Source organism: Budorcas taxicolor, chromosome 10 (genome assembly GCF_023091745.1).
Source record: "Budorcas taxicolor isolate Tak-1 chromosome 10, Takin1.1, whole genome shotgun sequence".
Lineage (NCBI taxonomy): Eukaryota > Metazoa > Chordata > Mammalia > Artiodactyla > Bovidae > Budorcas > Budorcas taxicolor.
The window spans coordinates 67,726,181-67,731,227 of record NC_068919.1 but is presented as its reverse complement, the minus strand read 5'-3'; the positions used below and the strand labels follow the sequence as shown (position 1 = coordinate 67,731,227).

Here is a 5,047-nt window from a genome sequence, read left to right as displayed (position 1 = left end):
GATCATTATGAGTCATGTCAGGATTACAGAGTATGGAATTTGAAGGCATTTATAACAGAAAATAAAAGAGGGCTGGTAACGGCAGGCCTGAGAGACATGCGCACAGCGAAAAAGCAGGTTGTCTGGCAAAATAGTTAATTTCTGAACTTTCATGCACAAAAGTGAAGTGAAAGTCATCGTATATTGAGACACACCATGATATGATCAAGTTTCTTCTGGAACTAAAATAATCTTTTATAACATATATTTCAAGTTTACCTCTATAGGATTGTATAGTGATATTTTCCTTATTGGCTATGAGTCATCTAACTTTCACCTTGGCGTAATATAATAGAACTAATAGCTATTTATCCTAAAAAATGTATATTAAATTAGGACTTTTATGCCCATGCTTCTCTGCTTAAATAAGTCCAAATGTGTATGGAATAAAAGGCAATTTACATGTGGCATTGTTAGCCTCCAATATCTAGGAAAAACATTGAAATTTTTATTTCACAAAGAGAAACCAAAAGAACTATTGAAGGTCTTCTTGTTAAAGGAAAAGCAGAATTCATTTCTCAACTTTTCTGATAGAGGACCATACATGTCTCTTTGCATATTTAACATGAAAAAAAAGCCATCAGGCAGCAACCTTTATTTAATCTAGACTAGTGTTGGGAAGGAGAAGGCAATGGCGACCCTCTCCAGTACTCTTGCCTGGCAAATCCCATGGACGGAGGAGGCTGGTGGGCTGCAGTCCATGGGGTCGCTAGGAGTCGGACACGACTGAGCGACTTCACTTTCACTTTTTACTTTCATGCATTGGAGAAGGAATGGCAACCCACTCCAGTGTTCTTGCCTGGAGAATCCCAGGAACAGAGGAGCCTGGTGGGCTGCCATCTCTGGGGTTGCACAGAGTTGGACACGACTGAAGTGACTTAGCAGCAGTAGCAGCAGCAGTGTTGGGAAATATCTTTTATAAGGTTTTCATCTTCAAAAGGCTTAGAGAGTAAAGAATCTACAATGTGGCAGACCCGGTTTGAATCACTGGGTCAGGAAGATCCCCTGGAGAAAGGAATGGCTACCCACTCTAGTATTTTTGCCTGGAGAATCCCATAGACAGAGGAGCCTGGCAGGCTGCAGTCCATGGGGTTGCAACGAGTCAGATGTGACTGAGTGACTAACACTTGCACTTTGAAACCCAGTTCAAAAATCTTCACTTACTAGTTATATGCTTGTTCTAATCATTTTATTCTTTGCTTATCCTTAGAACTTTTGTATCTAATTATAGTTTACATCTTTTATTTTTGCTTTTATTAATGTGTTGCCTCAAAAGTGTAATGTGTCTTGTATGTGTACATTTTATCTCTACAGTTCAGTTCAATCACACGATCATATCTGACTCTGCAACCCCATGGACTGCAGCACGCCAGGCTCCCCTGTCCATCACCAACTCCCAGAGCTTGCTTAAACTCATGTCCATTGAGTCAGTGATGCCATCCAACCATCTCATCCTCTGTCATCCCCTTTTCCTCCTGCCTTCACTCTTTCCCAGCATCAGGGTCTTTTCCAATGAAAAAGTTCTTTGCATCAGGTGGCCAAAGTATTGTATTGGAGCCTTAGCTTCAGCATCGGTTCTTCCAATGAAGATTCAGGACTGATTTCCTTTAGGATGGACTGGTTGGATCTCCTTGCAGTCCAAGGGACTCTCATGAGTTTTCTCTGGCACCACAGTTCAAAAGTATCAATTCTTCGGCACTCAGTTTTCTTTGTGGTCCAACTCTCACATCCATACATGGCCGCTGGAAAAAACCATAGCTTTGACTAGACGGACATTTGTCAGCAAAGTAATGTCTCTGATTTTTAATATGCTGTCTAGGTCGGTCATAGCTTTTCTTCCAAGGAGCAAGTGTCTTTTAAAATCATGGCTGCAGTCACCATCTGCAGTGATTTTGGAGCCCAAGAAAATAAAGTCAGCCACTGTTTCCACTGTTACCCCATCTATTTTATTTACCATGAAGTGATGGGACCAGATGTCATGATCTTATTTTTATGAATGCTGAGTTTGTTTTATTTTTTTAAGACAGGAAATACTTTATGTAAACTCATCAGAGAAATGGATAGCTTGGGTCTATAACGAAGTGCCATGTTTCAAAGCGTAGGTCAGTAATTGTATATGAGAGGATACACTGCTATACACAAATGAAGTGATCAGACCACAGCTTTTCAAGTTTTAAAACAGAATAAGCAAAGGCGCTGTGAAAGCAGCACCCTTGTGACATTCTAACTTCCATATTCCTCTCCTTCTTCCTCTCCCTCTCCTCCCACAGAATCCCCACCAACCTCCTCATAATCCTTCTCAAGGGAAGCCACGTCCTCATGGGCCTCAGAAAACTCTCCTTCCTCCATGCCCTCACCCATGTACCAGTGAACAAAGGCATGCTTGGTATACATCAGGTCAAACTTGTGGTCTCGGTGAGTCCAGGCCTCAGTGATGGTTGTGGTGTTGCTCAGCATGCACACAGCTCACTGAACTTTGGCCAGGTTGCCACCAGGTACCATAGTAGGAGGCTGGTAGTTAATGCCAACCTTGAAGCCAGTGGGGCACCAGTCCACAAACTGGATGGTACGCTTGGTCTTGATGGTGGCAACGGCAGCACTGAAATCTTTGGGAACCACGTTGCCACAGTACAACAGGCAGCAGGCCATGTGTTTACCATGGCGAGGGTCACATTTCACCATCTGGTTGGCTGGTTCAAAGCAAGCATTGGTGATCTCTGCTACAGAAAGCTGTTCATGGTGGGCTTTCTCAGCAGAGATGACAGGGGCGTATGTGGCCAGAGGGAAGTGGATGCGGGGATAGGGCACCAGGTTGGTCTGGAACTCTGTCAGATCCACATTCAGGGAGCCATCAAACCTCGGGGAAGCACTGAAAGTGAAGTGAAGTCACTCAGTCGTGTCTGACTCTTTGTGACCCCATGGACACCAGGCTCCTCCGTCCATGGGATTTTCTAGGCAAGAGTACTGGAGTGGGTTGTCATTTCCTTCTCCAGGGAATCTTCCTGACCCAGGGACTGAACCCAGGTCTCCCGCATTGTAAACAGATGCTTTACCATCTGAGCCACCAGGGAAGTGGGGAAGCAGTGATGGAGGACACAATTTGACCTATCAACTTATTCAGGTTGGTATATGTTGGGCACTCAATGTTGAGGTTTCTAGGACAGATGTCATTGATGGCCTCATTGTCTACCATGAAGGCACAATCAGAGCACTTCAGGGTGGTATGGGGTGGTGAGGATGGAGTTTAGGGCTCACCTACAGCTGTTGAAAGTTGGAAGGCTGGGTAAATGGAGAACTCCAGCTTGGACTTCTTGCCATAATTGATAGAGAGACATCCCATCAGCAGGGAGGTGACCCAGAACCAGTTCCCTCACCAAAGCTGTGAAAAACCGAGAAGCCCTGAAGACCTGTGCACTGCTCAGCCAGTTTCTGAATTTGCTCCAAGATGAGATCATTGATCTCCTTGCCAATGGTGTAGTGACCTCAGGCATAGGTATTGGCAGCATCCTCTTTGCCTGTGATGAGCTGCTCAGAGTGGAAGAGCTGGCAGTAGGTGCCAGTGCAAACCTCATCAATGAGTGGGGATTCCAGGTCTACAAACACTGCCCTGGGCACATGCTTGCCAGTGTCTGCCTCACTGAAGAAGGTGTTGAAGGAGTCATCTCCTCCCCCAGTAGTCTTGTCACTTGGCATCTGGCCATCAGGCTGAATGCCATGTTCCAGGCAGTAGAGCTCCCGGCAGGCATTGCCTATCTGAACACCAGCCTGGCCAAAGTGGATGGAGATGCACTCACACATAGTTGCTGTTTTGTGGCTGCCGCGCAGATGGCAGAGAGAAGAGATTGTTACTTCTTACAGCATGACTCTTAGGCGGTCAATGTAAGAGAACCTGTGGCACATGGGCCTTTGCAGCTCCCTATATACAACTCAGTCCGAATGCTAAGTTTTTGAATTTTGAGAATATCTCTGCAACTGGACCATAAATTCCATGAGGGCAGGGACTTCTTCAATGTCCTCAAAGAATGAAGAGTCCAGTCTTCTGTACCAGATGATCTGTGTACTCTGCAGCAAATGTGTGTTTATTACTACCTGGTACCCTCTTACTTCTTAATCTGTGAACACTTTCCACCTTACTCAACTGGTTTACACTCAGGGAAAACAAACTGCTTTACTAGTCTGAATAAACAACATTCAACAGGAAGGTAAATCTGTTGCTACAAAAATAACATAAATTGCAAGTCAAAGAAAAATATTAAGTGGTTTTTGTATTATCTACTTTCGGTGGTTCTTAAACAGAAACCTTTATCATCTGATTAAAATTACATTCATTATAAAGAAGTAATATTAACTGTTAAATGGTACTATCTCAGGACAGATTGGATGGCTTTGTATACTGTTAGGCATTTCTGTAAAGTGCATTCATTTCTCCTTTATTTGTATCTTGATAAATGCAGAGGGTTTTTAAGTGGTTACGTGTGGTTTTAGGATAGATTTTGTTTGTATTGTTATTTTCAATCTGCGTTGTTTTAGTATTATGATCTTTGGCCATAATATACGCAGGTTGTGTTCATGCTCGGTCACTTCACTCAAGTCTGACTCTTTGCAGCACTTTAGACTGTAGCCCACCAGGCTCCTCTGTCCATGGCATTTTCCCAGCAAGAATACTGGAGTGGGTTGCCATGCCCTCCTCCAGGGGAGCTTCCCAACCCAGGGATTGAACCTGTGTCTGCTGCGTCTCCGGCACTGCAGGCAGATCCTTTGCCGCTGAGACACTGGGGAAGCCTTGTGTAAATTGTGCTGGGGTGTAATTAGAAATGATTGATGAGATTACTTGAATAAATATGCATGAGAAAATGTAAGAGTAAAAAGAAAAAATTGTACTGGGGTTTAAAATCAAGAGGAGGAATTCTAGTTTCCCAGGTTGAAGTCTGTCAGGTCTGTGGCTTTGTAACCCCACTTTTGGCAGCAGATATCAAAGACATCCAGCGGACGGCACAGTCCAGTCTTC

General features: G+C 44.1%; 1 pseudogene; it reads right to left on the bottom strand.

Annotated features, from left to right (window-relative positions):
- Positions 1–2,262: 2,262 nt before the first annotated feature.
- LOC128054820 (tubulin alpha-1A chain-like) lies at positions 2,263–3,837 on the bottom strand (annotated as a pseudogene).
- Between the last annotated feature and the right edge of the window lie 1,210 nt (positions 3,838–5,047).